Below are 18,018 nucleotides of genomic sequence, written 5' to 3'. Positions count from 1 at the left end.
TGTTTCCCCATCTATTTCCCATAGACTCCCTAAAAGACTGAGACCTAACCATAGGGCTACAGAACACTTTCCCTTCCCCCACACCGCTGCATTACTACAGACCTGTTTATAGTAGTTCCTTTTATGTAATACATCATGTCCAACTATCAAGAAAAAAACACTAGGCATATTAAAAGTTAAAAAATGTAACTTGAAGAGACAGAGCAAGCATCAGAATCAGACATGGCGGGATATTGGAATTATCAGACAGGGAATGTAAAACAACTATAATTAATAGGCTAAGGGCTCTAATGAATAAAGTAGACAACATGCAAGAACAAATAGGCAATGCAAATCCTAAGAAGTAAGCAGAAATGCTAGTGACAAAAAATACTTTGAGAAAAATGAAGAAAGTCTCTCATGGTCTTTTTACTACAATAGACACAGCTGAGGAAAGAATCTATAGTCTTGAAAATATATCAATAGAAACCCTTCCCCCCAAACTGAAAAGTGAAGAAAACTAAGACTGGAAAAAAAAAAAAAAAAACGAAACAGAATATCCAAGGACTGTGGGACAACATACACATAATGAGAAAACCAGGAAAAGAAGAAGAAATATTTGAAACAATAGTGTCTGAGAATTTCTCCCAAATTAATGCCAGATATCAAACCACAGATCCAGGAAGCTCAGAGAACACCAAGCAAGATAAATGCCTAAGGAAACTAACCTAGAGATATCATTTTCAAACTGCAGAAAATCAAAGGAAAAAAATCTTAAAAGAGCCAGAGGGAAAAAGTACCTTAACTACAGATGAACAAAGATAAGAATCATCTTTGATTTCTGCTCAGAAATCAAGAAGAGAGTGGAGTGATATAGTTCTTGAAAGATACTAGCTACCAAACGCACACAAGAAGAAATAGAGCATCTGAATAAGCTTATATCTATTAAAGAAATTAAATCAATAATTAATAACCTTCCAAAACAAAAAGTATGAGGCCCAGATAGGTTCACTGGTGAATTATGCCAAACTTCCAAGGGAGAAATTGCACCAATTTTGTACATTTTCGTCCAAGAGGTAGAAGCATAGGAAATGCTTCTTAATCCATACAATGTGCCCAGCATTATCCTAACTCCAAAACCAAAGACATTACAAGACAAGAAAATTACAGACCAATATCTTTCACGTCCATAGATGCAAAAATCCTCAACAAAGTATTACCAAATCAAATCCAACAATGTCTAAAATGAATCATGTGCTATGACCAAGATAGATTTATCCCAGGTATGCAAAACTAGTTCAATATTTATAACTAATGTAATCCATCACATCAACGGGCTAAAAAATCAAAATTACAGATTATATCAATAGATACAGAAAAACATTTGACAAAATCCAACACTAACACCCACTAATGGTAAAAATTAATTAAAAAAAAAAAAAACACCTCTCAGTAAACTAAGAATAGAGGAAAACTTCCTCAACTTGATAAAGGTTAGCTACAAAAAAAAAAACAAAAAAAAACCCTACATCTAGCATCACATTTAATGTTGAGAAACTCAAAGCTTCCCACTAAGATCAGAAGCAAGGCAAGGGTGTTCCTTCTCACCACGCATTTTCAGCATCATACTGGAAGTTCTAACTAATGCAACAAGGTGGAAAAAAAAATGATATAAACGATATACAGATTGGGAAGGAAGAAATATAACCATCTTTTACAGATGACATGATCAATGTAAAAAAAATCCAAAAGAATCTACAAAAAGCAAGCAAACAAACATTTGAAACTAATCAGCAATTATAACAAGTTCATGAGGTACAGGGTTCATATAAAAAAGCCAATTACTGGACTTTCCTGGCGGTAAATCTGCCTGCCAAAGAAAAGGACACAGGTTAGATCCCTGCTCCAGGAAGATTCCACTTGCCATGGAGCAACTAAAACCCATGAGCCACAACTACTGAACCTGTGTGCTACAACTACGAAGCCCGTGTGCCCTTGTGCTCTGCTACAAGAGAAGCCACCACAATGAAAAGCCCATGCACCACAGTGAAGAATAACCCTTGCTCACCACAACTAGAGAAAGTCCATGCACAGCAACAAAGACTCACACAACCAAAAATAAAAATAAATTCTTTTTTAAAATCACTTTCCTGTATACCAACAATGAGCAAGTGGGATTTGCAATTAAATACATAATACCATTTACATTAGCATCTCAAAAATTTAAATACTTAGGTATAAAATTTAACAAACAACGTACAAGGTCTATATGAGGAAAACTACAAAACACTGATGAATGAAATATAAAAGCTAAATGGAGAGATATTTCTTCTTCATGGATTGGAAAACTCAATATCGTGAAGATATCAGTTATTCCCAAATTGACATACAGACTCAATGTAACACCAATTAAAATCCCAGCAGGTTATTTTGTAGATATCAACAAACTGACTCTCAAATGAAAAGGCAAAAGACCCAGAATTGCCAACACAATATGGAAGGAGAAGAACAAAGTTAGAGAACTGATACTCCCCTACTTCAAAACTTATTATAAAGCTGTGATAATCAAGCTAGTTTGAAATTGCCAAAGAACAGACAAGTAGGCTCACATAAATTTAATCAACTGAAATTTGAAAAGGAGCAAAGCAATAAAATAAAGCAAAGACAGTCTTTCCAACAAATGATACTGGAATAACTAGACATCCACATGAAAAAAATTAAGCTTATACTCTTCACAAAAATTAACTCAAAATGGACCAGAGACCTAAATGTAATATGCAAAACTATGAAACTCCTAGAAGAAAACATATGAGAAAAACTAGAATCCCTTGAATTTGGTGATGACTTTTTAGATACAACACCAAAAGTATGACCCATAAAAGACATAATAAGCTAGACTTAAAAAAAAAATCTTCTCTGCAAAAGACAATGTCAAAAGGATGAGAAAACAAGCCACAGTCTGTGAGGAAATATTTGCCAAAAATACATCTATCAGATGTATAATGACCATTATACAAAATACGCAAGGAACACTTGGTGCTTACCTGGTGGTCCCTTGACTGAGAATCCAATTTCCAATGCAGAGGACACGGGTTTGATCCCTAGTTAGGGAACTGAGATCCCACATGCTTCAGGGCAACTAAGCCCGTGAGCTGCAGCAAGACACAGTGCAGCCAAGAAAACAAAACAGAATATACAAGGGACTCTTAGAGCTCAATGCTAAGAAAACAAACAACTCAATTAAAAATAGGGCAAAGACCTTAATGGACATCTCTCCAAAGATTATAGATAGCAAATAAGGATATGCAAAGATGCTCTACATCAGGTATCATTAGGAAATGCAAATTGAAAAACAAAAAGCAACAAGATACTACTACAAACCTATCAGTCAGTTCAGTTCAGTCGCTCAGTCATGTCCGACTCTTCTCGACCCCATGAATCGCAGCACGCCAGGCCTCCCTGTCCATCACCAACTCCCGGAGTTCACTCAGACTCACGTCCATCAAGTCAGTGATGCCATCCAGCCATCTCATCCTCTGTCATCCCCTTCTCCTCCTTCCCCCAATCCCTCCCAGCATCAGGGTCTTTTCCAATGAGTCAACACTTCACATGAGGTGGCCAAAGTACTGGAGTTTCAGCCTTAGCATCATTCCTTCCAAAGTAATCCCAGGACTGATCTCCTTCAGAATGGACTGGTAGGATCTCCTTGCAGTCCAAGCTCAGGAGTCTTCTCCAACACCACAGTTCAAAAGCATGAATTCTTCGGCACTCAGCCTTCTTCACAGTTCAACTCTCACATCCGTTCATGACCACAGGAAAAACCATAGCCTTGACTAGACGGACTTTTGTTGGCAAAGTAATGTCTCTGCTTCTGAATATGCTATCTAGGTTGGTCATAACTCTACAAACCTATAAGAATGTCCAAAATCCAGAACACTGACAATGCCAAATGCTGATGAAGATATGGAGCAACTGGAACTCAAATTCACTGTTGGCGAGAATGCAAAATGGTCCAGCCTCTTTGGAAGGCAGTTGGGCAGTTTCTTGCAAAACTAAACACACTTTAACCATATGACACAGCAATCACACTCCTTGATATTTACCCAAAGAAGCTGAAAACTTAGGTCAACACAAAAATCAGCGCACAGCTACTTACAGCAGCTTTCTATTTATAACTGTCAAAACTTAGAGGCAACCAAGATGTCCTTCAGTAGGTGAATGGATACATAAGCTGTGATCCATCCAGACAATGGAATATTATTCTAGGCTAAAAGGAAGTGAGTTATCAAACCATGAAAAGGCATGGAAGAAACTTAAGTGCATATTACTAGATGAAAGAAGTCAATCTGAAAAGGCTACATACTGTATGATTCCAAAACTCTGAAGACAGTGAAAAGCCCAGTGCTTGCCAGGGTTGAAGAGAGGCGAATGAATGAATAGGCAGAGCACAGAGGGTTTTTAGGGCAGTGAAAAATACTCTATTATACTGCAGTGATGAATGAGTGTGTGTGTGTGCATGCTCGCTCAGTCGTGTCCAACTCTTTGGAACCCCGTGGACTGTAGCCCATTCAAATCCTCTGTCCATGGGATTTCCCAGGCAAGAATACTGGACTTGGTTGCTATTTCCTTCTCCAGTAATGATGAATATATGTCATTATGCATGCCTGCTAAGTTCCTTCAGTCGTGTCCCACTCTTTTCAACCCTAAGGACTGTAGCATGCCAGGCTCCTCTGTCCATGGGATTCTCCAGGCAAGATACTGGAGTGGGTTGCCATGCCCTCCTCCAGGGGATCTTCCCAATCCAGAGATTGAACCCGCGTCTCTTTATGTCTCTACATTGGCAAGTGGGTTCTTTACCACTAGGGCCATCTGGGAAGCCCACATGTTATTATACATTTGTTCAAACCAATAGACTGTACAACACCAAGAGTAAACCCTAATATAAACGATGGACTTTGGGTGATAATGATGTGTCATTGGAGGTTCATCGATTGTAGCAAATGCACCACTTCTGGTGGAGGATGTTGATGATGGAGGAGGTTGGGGAGACATGAATAAGTGGAAGCTGAGAGTACATGGAGAAATCTTTGTACCTCCCTCTCAACTTGTCTGCAATCCTGAAACTGCACTTGAAAAGCAATTTAAAAAGGCCAATCTCTTAAAATAAGGGGCCAATTTAAAAATCAGTTTAGGGACTTCCCTGGTGGTCCCATGACTGAGACTTTGCACTTCTAATGCAGGGGATCCCTGATCAGGGAACTGGAGCCCACATGCTGCAATGAAGGTCAAAGATCCCTCATGCTACAGCTAAGAAGTGGCACAGCCAAATAAATAAAAATAAGTTTAATTCATGTTGAAATCAGATTTTTTTAAGTTAATTTGCTTCCCCCCAAATGGAGATCAAATATAAGGTTTGAAAATGGAAAGGGTGGGAAATTCAATATGATAAAGATATGGATCTCCTTAAATGTGATGATGAATGTTAGAGAATAACCAGGTTAGAGAGTTACAGTCACTTCTCCCAAAATAGATGCTTTAAGACAGGACACACAGAAATAAGCAGGCCTCCAAATCAATAGACAACTCTCAAGATGTAATGTAACAATATTCATGCATTCATGCATGCGAGCATGCTAAGTTGCTTCAGTCATGTCCGACTATTTGCAATCCCATGGACTGCAGCCCACCAGGCTCCTCTGTCCATGGGATTCTCCAGGCAAGAATACTGGAGTGGGTTGCCATCCCTCCTCCGTGGGATTTTCCTGACCCAGGGATTGAACCCACATCTCTTCTGTCTGCTGCATTGGTAGGTGGGTTCTTTAGCACTAGCGCCACCTGGGAAGCCCAACAATATTCATAATCACGACCAATTATGTTTCCTGTGTTATTCATCTGACAAGACAGGAATGATATGGTTATTGTGAGGGTGAGAAAGAGGATTGATCTATCTTTAAATAAGTGGAGTTGCTCCTTCAGGAAGCTGTAAGGTGAAGAGGATGGAAAAGGCGATGGCACCCCACTCCAGTACTCTTGCCTGGAAAATCCCATGGAGAGCAGAGCCTGGTAGGCTGTAGTCCATGGGGTCACTAAGAGTTGGACACGACTGAGCGACTTCCCTTTCACTTTTCACTTTCATGCATTGGAGAAGGAAATGGCAACCCACTCCAGTATTCTTGCCTGGAGAATCCCAGGGATGGGGGAGCCTGGTGGGCTGCCATCTATGGGGTCGCACAGAGTCTGACACGACTGAAGCGACTTAGCAGCAGCAAGGTGAAGAGGAAGCATTTCCCAGCTAATCAGCTCAGGTGTCTGAGATGGAGAAGGTCAGCACTTGTAAACAACACTTTGCCTTTCTAGGTGGAAGCATTATTGCTTGCACTAAACATAATACCCCTTTGCTCATTATCCAGAGCACAGATACATCCCCAGCAAGACTGGACATCTTTAAACACATCAACCTTTTCAGGAGGCCAGAGGATAGAGAATGATTGCTCATAGTCTCTCCAGACTTTCCAGTGGGTTAAAAGAGACAAAGTACCAAGGAAAGTACCTACGTGAGTTCAGAGTCCTTTACTGTAAGATCTTCCCTAGGCAAATAAGCATCCATAGCGTTTTGTTTTGTTTTTTAAGATATTTTTGATGTGGACCCATTTTTAAAGTCTTTATTGAATTTGTTGCCAAATAACTTCTGTTTTATGTTTTGGGTTTTTTAGCCATGAGGCATGTGGGATCTTAGTTCCCTGACCAGGGATCAAACCTGCACCCCCTGCATTGGAAGGCAAAGTCTTAACCATTGCACTTCCAGGGAAGTCATCATCTGCAGGGTTTTTGTTCACATGGATATTCACAACAATCGGCCATTATTACTGAGTTATTGTTGATTTAGGTTCTGGTCCTGATATAAGTTTTTTTTTAGAATAACTTGTTTCAGTGGAAAGAAAAACTCCCTATTTTGGCTTAACCCCAAATCCCACATTACCACAATAATATGCAGAACTGTGAAACTGATAGGATGACATGAAAGAACTGAAATGTACCTTTCCACATTTCACATCCAGGCATCCCCACACCTCACATATCTTTAAACTGTAAATGGTAGAAGAATTTTATCAATATGAATTTCATGGCCGTTAATAAAGACACTTAATTTTAAACACTCTCATTGAATTCCTGACTCAATCCTATTTAAAATAACATTAAAATCCCCTAGGAGCCTTTATTGTGTACGGCAAGTCTCAAGAACCATGCAGTATGTGGAGAGGGAATATCAATACCATGAAATTTAAATTTCATTAAAATAAGATGGCCTTGACTTTTTTCCTATCTTTGAGAAAAAAATTCTGGTCAACCCTTCTCCACTGCCACAGAGAAAAGGGGCTGAAGCAATAAACATATTATACATGTAGCAGAAAGAAAGCTTGTTATTAAAGGCCAGGCTGGCAGAAAGAAGTTTCCAGTGTAAACCAATAAAATGAAAACAGTCTGCCACCTCTCCAGCCTGAAATCAACCAAAAATAACAAGGAGTACAAGAAAAATCTTCACTGATGCTGGAAAAACACCTAAAACTCTGAACAAGCCTATAGGAAGAAAGTCTGGGAAGACGATGCCCCATCAGAGAGAATGCTGGCAAAGGCTTCCTGCTCGGAACGTTTGAGACAGAGGTGTCAGAGCTCAGAGTTGTCTGAGGCGTGGAGCCCTGAGAGGCAAAACCAACACTGCATCCGTGGAAGGCGAGCTGGTGCCAGGACACAGACACAGTCTCTCTGACCTCTTCTCACAACATGGCAGGGGAAGTGTTCAACAGCAAAGTACAGCCACACCATTTCTCTAAGAAGCAGGCTGTCGGTGTGGCCTGTGGAGACAAAACCTTGGATGACTTGTCATCCTGAGCTGCCAATATTTTATAATCTGAAGAGTTCAGTTCAGTTCAGTCACTCAGTCGTGTCCGACTCTTTGCAACCCCATGGACTGCAGCACGCCAGGCCTCCCTGTCCATCACCAACTCCCAGAGCCTACTCAAACTCATGTCCATCAAGTCGGTCATGCCATCCAACCATCTCATCCTCTGTCATCCCCTTATCTTCCTGCCTTCAATCTTTCCTAGCATCAGGGTCTTTTCCAGTGGGTCAGCTCTTCACATCAGGTGGCCAAACTATTGGAGCTTCAGCTTCAGCATCAGTCCTTCCAATGAATATTCTGATTTCCTTTAGGATTGAATTGTATGATCTCCTTGAAGTCCAAGGGACTCTCAAGAGTCTTCTCCAACACCACAGTTCAAAAGCATCAATTCTTCAGCGCTCAGCTTTCTTTATAGCCCAACTTTCACATCCATACATGACTACTGGAAAAAACATAGCTTTGACTAGATGGACATTTGTTGGCTGTAATATCTCTGCTTTTTAATATGCTGTCTAGGTTGGTCATAGCTTTTCTTCCAAGGAGCAAGTGTCTTATAATTTCATGGCTGCAGTCACCATCTGCAGTGATTTTGGAGCCCCCCAAAATAAAGTCTGTCACTGTTTCCATTGTTTCCCCATCTATTTGCCATTAATTGATGGGACTGGATGCCATGATCTTCATTTTCTGAATGCTGAGTTTTAAGCCAACTTTCTCACTCTCCTCTTTCACTTTCATCAAGAGGCTCTTTAGCTCTTCTTCACTTTCTGCCATAAGGGTGGTGTTATCTGCATATCTGAGGTTGTTGATATTTCTCCTGGCAATCTTGAGTTCAGCTTGTGTTTCATCCAGCCCAGCATTTCACATGATATAGTCCACATATAAGTTAAATAAGTAGAGTGACAATATACAACCTTGACGTACTCCTTTCCCAATTTGGAACCAGTCTGTTGTTCCATATCCAGTTCTAACTGTTGCTTCTTGACCTGCATACAGATTTCTCAGGAGGCAGGTCAGGTGGTCTGGTATTCCCATTTCTTGAAGAGTTTTCCACAGTTTGTTATGATCCACACAGTCAAAGTCAAAGGCAATCTGAAGATTGGTAAATGCTAAGCTACACGTAAGCATACTAGGAACTTAGATTATACAGAAATTCATGAAAAAGCAATGCAACATCTCCTAACCTGGGTTAGAATCATGCCACAGGGCAAAATGCCTCATGAAAGTTTTTGTAGGGAACACCTGGTCATGTAGCTCCTCCTCAGGTGCACTCCTTGACCCTCACCCCTACTAGGCTGAGAGTGTGTGCCTACTAAGTCCCCTCAGTCGTGTCCTGCTCTCTGCAATCGTATGGACTGTAACCCACCAGGCTCCTCTGTCCATGGGATTCTCCAGGAAAGACTACTGGAATGGGTTGCCATGCCTTCCACAGACTTGGAGTAACTCCAGACAAAAGAGGATTGATCAAGAATGGGCCAGTATAAAACACAAGAAAAACAGGAGGGGGGAAAAAAATAGGAGTGTGCAAGATTATATCATAAAAGATTATACTGTGAATGAGAACAGTATAGATTTTTTTTAATTAAAAAGAATGTTCATACACACATCTGGAATATAAATAGAGAAAGAAATAAGAGTCCAAAGAATGATTTCAGGCTTCTCCATAGGGACACTGACCTCTTCAATAATTTTCAGAAGTCACCAGGGAAAGAAAATACCCTGCACTAATTTTATACCCAGAGAGTTTAAAGTTTTAAACACAAAAATATAAAAAGTGAGATGGTAAAAATACTGGAAGAAAGAAAGGTGAATCTTTGTTATAGAATGAGCAAGGTCTTTGTAACTGAGACATTAAAAGAGATGATTAAGAAGTATTACTAAACGAAATTTCAAATATCCCTTAAGCAAAGATAAAAATCAAGGACAGGGCTTTCCTGGTGGCTCAGTGGTAAAGAATTCGCCTGCCAGTGCAGGAGACACAGGTTTGATCCCCAATCTGAGATGATTCCACATGCCTCGGAGCAACTGAGCCTGTGCACCACAACCATTGAGCCTGTGGGCTGTGGAGCCCTGGAGTTGCAACTGCTGAGCTCATGTGCCGCAGCTACTGAAGCCCACGAGCCCTAGAGCCTGTGCTCTGCAACAAGAGAAGCCACTGCAGGGAGGAGCCTGCACACCGCAACTAGAGAGCAGCCCTTGCTCACAGTAATGAAGACCTGGCACAGCCAAAGAGAAATAAATGAAATAAAGAATTTTTAAAACTCAAGGACAATCTGAAAATAAATATTTCAAACACATAAAAGAGATAAAGTATTAATTAGTGTATTAAAAAATCACTTACATATCAATAACCGATATAAGGAAAGGAAGTTCTCACAGGAAAAAAAAAAGTTTTAAATAACCAGAAAGTTGTTGTCTTTTACTCAAAATTTTAAAAATGCAAATTAAAATGGCAATGAGATACCATATTCCAATTACTAGTTTGAGAAAGAATCAACCGTATTAGCAAGTGGCAATATAAACTAGTACAAACCTCTACAGGGCAAATGTCAGCATTATATTAATGTCTTAAATGCATATAGTTTTTGGTACAGCAATTACTAATTTTGAAAAGTATCCTCCAATCCTACTTGTACATATGTGCAAAGAAATGAACACAAGGATATATATTTGCAGCAACGTCATAAGAGTAGGATGACTGGAAATAACCTAACTGCCAACAATAATGGATTGGGTGGACAAATTATATCAGTGCAATTGAAAATTACGCTTGTAAAGGCCTAAGATCAATTTCATATGAGTCAATACAGCCTGACATCAAAGCTCCTAAAACTCATGCATTTGGTGCTCCCATTTACATCTTCAGGATTCTAGCAGGCAACACTCAAACTGAATATCTAAGGAGTTTTCAAAGGAAACTGCTTATACATTCTGGATGGGGGGTTCTCTAGAAACCCCTAGAGGTAGTACTACAAGGCACAGTATGACCACAAAATAGGCCTGAAGAGGGGAAGGAAAGGCCCAGTTATGTGAACTGGAAGGAGAGAGTGGTTGGAGAGAGCCACCAGGGGACCTTAGGAAGCCAGGCCAAGGCCCCGTCTCTCTCTCCTCTCTCTCACTTAGATCTTTCAGCTGGAAGCCAGAGGTGAGGAAGTCTGAGGATGAATCCATTACAGAGCTCTAATGAGTGAATGAAAAGTCCAGAGTAGATGTGGAGGGGGAAATGGGAGATACGCAGAGCTCTGTTTTCTGGAAAGTAGAGTTATACACATACTTAAGCACCCAAAAATCTGGCATGAGGGGCCAGAGGTGAGGAAGTCTGAGGATGAATCCATTACAGAGCTCTAATGAGTGAATGAAAAGTCCAGAGTAGATCTGGAGGGGGAAATGGGAGATACGCAGAGCTCTGTTTTCTGGAAAGTAGAGTTATACACATACTTAAGCACCCAAAAATCTGGCATGAGGGGCCAGAGGTGAGGAAGTCTGAGGATGAATCCATTACAGAGCTCTAATGAGTGAATGAAAAGTCCAGAGTAGATCTGGAGGGGGAAATGGGAGATACGCAGAGCTCTGTTTTCTGGAAAGTAGAGTTATACACATACTTAAGCACCCAAAAATCTGGCATGAGGGGCCTTTGGGAAGGAGAATCATATAAAAATAAGAGTCTTTGGTCTTCCTTAGTGGTTGAGCGGTTAAGAAGGCAACTGCCAGTACAGGGGAACAGGTTTGATCCCTGGTCTGGGAAGATCCCACATGCCAAGGAGCAACTAAGGCCTGCTCATCACAACGACTGAGCCTGTACACCCTAGAGACTGTACTCCACAGCAAGAGAAGCCACTGCAATGAGAAGTCCTGGCACCACAACTAGAGAAATCCTACAAACAGCTACGGAGTGCCAGCTCAGCCAAACATAAAAGTAAACAAATAAAAATTTAAAAAAGAATAGGAGCTGTTGAAGTATAAAAGAAAATCATACTTTTTCTGCTTTCTTATTTTCATTTTTATGTATTTTTTATTTATGGGTGTACCTATGGCTAATTCTTGGCAAAATTCTATTAGTCTTTGCCCTGCTTCATTCTGTATTCCAAGGCCAAATTTGCCTGTTACTCCAGGTGTTTCTTGACTTCCTACTTTTGCATTCCAGTTCCCTATAATGAAAAGGACATCTTTTTTGGGTGTTAGTTCTAAAAGGTCTTGTAGGTCTTCATAGAACCGTTCAACTTCAGCTTCTTCAGCGTTACTGGTTGAGACATAGACTTGGATTACTCTGATATTGAATGGTTTGCCTTGGAAACGAACAGAGATCATTCTGTCGTTTTTGAGATTGCATCCAAGTACTGCATTTCAGACTCTTTTGTTGACCATGATGGCCACTTCATTTCTTCTGAGGGATTCCTGCCTGCAGTGGTAGATATAATGGTCATCTGAGTTAAATTCACCCATTCCAGTCCATTTGAGTTCGCTGATTCCTAGAATGTCGGCATTCACTCTTGCCATCTCTTGTTTGACCACTTCCAATTTGCCTTGATTCATGGACCTGACATTCCAGCTTCCTATGCAATATTGCTCTTTACAGCATCGGACCTTGCTTCTATCACCAGTCACATCCACAGCTGGGTATTGTTTTTGCTTTGGCTCCATCCCTTCATTCTTTCTGGAGTTATTTCTCCACTGATCTCCAGTAGCATATTGGGCACCTACTGACCTGGGGAGTTTCTCTTTCAGTATCCTATCATTTTGCCTTTGCATACTGTTCATGGGGTTCTCAAGGCAAGAATACTGAAGTGGTTTGCCATTCCCTTCTCCAGTGGACCACAATCTGTCAAATCTCTCCACAATGACCCGCCCATCTTGGGTGGCCCCACGGGCATAGCTTAGTTTCACTGAGTTAGACAAGGCTGTGGTCCTAGTGTGATTAGATTGACTAGTTTTCTGTGAGTATGGTTTCAGTGTGTCTGCCCTCTGATGCCCTCGTGCAACACCTACCGTCTTACTTGGGTTTCTCTTACCTTGGGCGTCGGGTATTTCTTCACAGCTGCTCCAGCAAAGCGCAGCCATTGCTCCTTACCTTGGACGAGGGGTATCTCCTCACCGCCGCCCTTCCTGACCTTCAATGTGGGATAGCGCCTCTAGGCCCTCCTGCGCCCGTGCAGCCACAGCTCCAGGTAACTCCTCTTGTCGCCCCCACTGGCCTTGGGCGTGGCAATTGCACTCATCTCACACGCTAGTAAAGTAATGCTCTAAATTCTCCAAGCCAGGCTTCAGCAATATGTGAACTGTGAACTTCCTGATGTTCAAGCTGGTTTTAGAAAAAGCAGAGGAACCAGAGATCAAATTGCCAACATCCACTGGATCATGGAAAAAGCAAGAGAGTTCCAGAAAAACATCTATTTCTGCTTTATTGACTATGCCAAAGTCTTTGACTGTGTGGATCACAATCAACTGTGGAAAATTCTGAAAGAGATGGGAATACCAGACCACCTGATCTGCCTCTTGAGAAATTTGTATGCAGATCAGGAAGCAACAGTTGGAACTGGACCTGGAACAACAGACTGGTTCCAAATAGGAAAAGGAGTTCGTCAAGGCTGTATATTGTCACCCTGCTTATTTAACTTCTATGCAGAGTACATCATGAGAAACGCTGGGCTGGAAGAAGCACAAGCTGGAATCAAGATTGCCGGGAGAAATATCAATAACCTCAGATATGCAGATGACACCACCCTTATGGCAGAAAGTGAAGAAGAACTCAAAAGCCTCTTGATGAAAGTGAAAGTGGAGAGTGAAAAAGTTGGCTTAAAGCTCAACATTCAGAAAACGAAGATCATGGCATCCGGTCCCACCACTTCGTGGGAAATAGATGGGGAAACAGTGGAAACAGTGTCAGACTTTATTTTTCTGGGCTCCAAAATCACTACAGATGGTGACTGCAGCCATGAAATTAAAAGACGCTTACTCCTTGGAAGGAAAGTTATGACCAACCTAGATAGCATATTCAAAAGCAGAGACATTACTTTGTCAACAAAGGTTCGTCTGGTCAAGGCTATGGTTTTTCCTGTGGTCATGTATGGATGTGAGAGTTGGACTGTGAAGAAGGCTGAGTGCCGAAGAATTGATGCTTTTGAACTGTGGTGTTGGAGAAGACTCTTGAGAGTCCCTTGGACTACAAGGAGATCCAACCAGTCCATTCTGAAGGAGATCAGCCCTGGGATTTCTTTGGAAGGAATGATGCTAAAGCTGAAACTCCAGTACTTTGGCCACCTCATGCGAAGAGTTGACTCATTGGAAAAGACTCTGATGCTAGGAGGGATTGGGGGCAGGAGGAGAAGGGGACGACAGAAGATGAGATGGCTGGGTGGCATCACTGACTCGATGGACGTGAGTCTGAGTGAACTCCAGGAGCTGGTGACGGACAGGGAGGCCTGGTGTGCTGCAATTCATGGGGTCGAAAAGAGTCGGACACAACTGAGCAACTGATCTGATCTGATCTGATGGCTAATTCTTATTGGTATATGACAGAAAACCACAAAATTCTATAAAGCAATTATCCTTCAATTAAAAAATTTAAAAAAAAGAAAACCATACTTTCTCTGCATTCTTTTTATTTTCATTTTCATGTATTCTATTTGTATTTATTATTTTTATTTATAAACTCATTTTATTTATAATTTTATATTTATTTATTGTTGAATTTCTGGTAACTATATGTATACATATATATGTGTGTGTGTGTATATATATATAAAACTGTTGGTAGGTTATCCTAGCTGAAGAAAAGGGTATCAGGAAGGCAAAAAAGAAAGACAAAGAATTAAAAACAAAAGAAAGATTATTTTCATAACAAAATAAGAATCATTTGGAGAGGGCAAGGGAATTCAAAAATAGGTAGACAATAGGGAGAAGTGAAAAATTCGAAGAGAAATACAGGGGCCCAGAAAACGCTGGGTGGCTGAGCCCAAGGAGAAAGAAGACCAGGACGAACCAGAATTAAAGAACGGGATCTGTACACGCCATTTTGTGTTACCCCAATCCTTCAGAAAAACCCTGTGTTTATGCTGTGTGGATAGGGTAGGTGGGAGAGATTAAAGGAACGGGAATTCTGTTTGCTGTTCTGGCTGCTTTAGGATAAGAGTGAAAAAGAATTACATATGGACAGACAGTAAAAACAAATTTCATCCTAAACCAGATACAGGACGAGACTTTGAAAAACATAAGCCCCTAAAAAGTCTTCATCAGTACCACATTTAAGGTCAGAGATCACACCAGTATTAAGAGGGAGCCTATACAGCTGGAGCTCTGAGAACACCTGGGGAAGCTGTGTGGTATAAATAGAATCAGGTGAGCGCCAAATAAGTGTATTCAAGGACAGACCTGACTCGGGTGTATTTCGTAAATGTCTAAGAATCCATATGGAGAAATATGTAAAGCTCTGAGCAGCTAATTTGCACTGGCTCTTTTGCATATTGGGCTTCCCTAGTGGCTCAGACTGTAAAGAATCCATCTGCAATGCAGAAGACCTGAGCTTGATCCCTGGGTCGGGAAGATTCCCCTGGAGAAGGGAATGGCAACCCCACTCCAGTGTTCTTGCCCAGAGAAATCCACGGACAGAGGAGCCTGCTGGGCTACAGTCCATGGGGTCACAAAGAGTCAGACATAACTGAGAGACTAATACACTTTTTTTTTTGCATAGCAGTAGGGTTAAGAGATTTAAATATTATTCTGGGGGCTGAGAGTCAGTGCTTCATGACTCAAGATAACGAACTACCAAAACTTTTCTGTCATAATAAATCATGTACTCAGGCCCTGGGACTTTAATCCTTCTTTGTAATCTTTATTTTCAACAAAAATGATGATGTTAATGACAATGACAAAAACTGAATGTGAAAAACTAGCCCTATAAGTTTTGCAGTAAATGATAAATCAGAACATCAAATACAAAACATTAATAATAATTTTACAATTAGTTAATAATCCGTAGAACTTAGAGGACTTTAAGATACATAGAAAAAATAGAGCTGGATGAGTAAAACCAAGATAACTTATAAAGGGGAATAAAAGAGCTTTTTCATATCAAAAAGGCCTGCATCCTTCCTTACTGAAGTTTTTTACATGACTTGTCCCAAATATATAAAATCTGATAAAATCAAGTATTTGGACTTAATTTTCTAAGAGTGATGATGGATTGCATCTTTAGAGGACATAATATGTAGGTTTTTGCTCTGTCCTCACCACTTATACATATTTGTGAATTAACCAATTGGTTTAGGAATGCAGACAATGGTTATTGAAGAGTTTTTTATATTAGAGTCAAGCAACCCATATTGACCTCATTTGCTGACAATACATACAATAATCAGCTGGGCTAAGTGTCTCTGGGTTTTGACAAAGAGGAAAGCGTCATGTGATTAGTAATTAATTTACAATAGGCATACAAAGTTAAATCTTTATAGATAAAACTCTATATTAAAATTCTGTTTACCCATCAAAAGAATTTGGCATAGTCTGTCATTTAAAAACCACAGATACAACAATGCCAAATCACTCAAATAAGACAAAAGCTAGGTAATAAATATGAAACTCTATGGATTTGGTTATTCTCTATTTATAGATATTAATGGTAATAATAGCTATTTTCTATTTATAGATGGGAATGTAGAGTGGAATAGATCTGCTCTAACTCAGATCATTTCATTACCTTATAAAATATATGTGAATTTGCTTATTTGAATCTGATTTATCTCTACCAAATTAATGAGGATAATAAAATTACTTACACAATTTTTTTGTTGTTTTAGTTGCTAAGTCATGTCCAGCTCTTTTGCAACCCCACAGACTGTAGCTGGCCAGACTCCTCTGTCCATGGGATTTCCTTTGAAGAATACTGGAGTGGGTTACCATTTCCTTCTCCAGGTGGTCTTCCTGACTCAGGGATCAAACCCACATCTTCTGCATTAGCAGGTGGATTCTTTACCACTGGGTCACACCAAGCAGGCCCCCACTTACACGACAGGGTGTGTTAAAAGATATGATCTAAAACTTGACTATAAGGCAACAAAGGAACACGGGTTTAGTTGTCCCTCAGCATGTGGGATCTTAGTTCCCAGACCAGGGATCAAACCCACGTCCCCTGCCTTACCACTACGGAAGTCCCAGCGTGAGTTTTCAGTGTCATACGGGGACACTGTTTAATCAGCCCACTCATGGATTATTTTATTATCTGGTGTAACTTTCCTTTGTTTGACATTTGTACAGACGTTTTGGTATGAGTACATGAATTAAGATCTTAGACTCTTTGGACATAAGTGCTAACTTATCTACTGATCAATCTTATATTAACATTTCTCTCTTGTTGACATTTAGTCACTAAGGCATGTCCTCTTTAATGCCTATAAAAACCTACTTCTTGAACAGCTTTTTTATCCTGCTGATTCTCTCACTAATGAGTTAATAAACATTTTAGCATGTGTTCATACAATTTTGAAATGATAATCATGTTTTTAGCTTCTTGAAAATTTTATTTAGACAGGTAGTTATGATGGTTATATAAAATAATATACCTAGAACATAGTAAATGCTCAATCAATATTAGATTTTATTAAGTTTCATGCTCTATAAAAGAAAAATGTAACACTATTCACAGAGGGAATAAATATATAAACATATGGTATATAAAACTGTTTAATATGTATATATACATACATACTATATCTATTATACTGTTATAGGTATCATATACATAAAACATTTACTATAGGAATCTTAGATAATTTCTAAGAAACCTCCATATTTGCATATTCCTACAATTGACTTTAATATTTTATAGAAAATATTAATATTAATAACCATACTGATACACTCAAGTCTGATTTTGGCTTTATATCTCTGAGCTGAAAGTGCTTAAACAAATCAAAGCAGAAAAAATAGCAGTACCATAAAGTTAACTCTGAGAACTGTACTAATTCAATAAGAGGCACTTACAGACTTCTTGTGGAGAAGGCAATGGCACCCCACTCCAGTACTCTTGCCTGGAAAACCCCATGGACAGAGGAGCCTGGTAGGCTGCAGTCCATGAGGTTGCTAAGAGTCGGACGTGACTGAGCGACTTCACTTTCACTTTTCACTTTCATGCACTGGAGAAGGAAATG

This window comes from Bos indicus x Bos taurus, chromosome 24 (genome assembly GCF_003369695.1).
Source record: "Bos indicus x Bos taurus breed Angus x Brahman F1 hybrid chromosome 24, Bos_hybrid_MaternalHap_v2.0, whole genome shotgun sequence".
Lineage (NCBI taxonomy): Eukaryota > Metazoa > Chordata > Mammalia > Artiodactyla > Bovidae > Bos > Bos indicus x Bos taurus.
The sequence above is the reverse complement of the archived record's forward strand: the minus strand, read 5'-3'. Positions refer to the sequence as shown.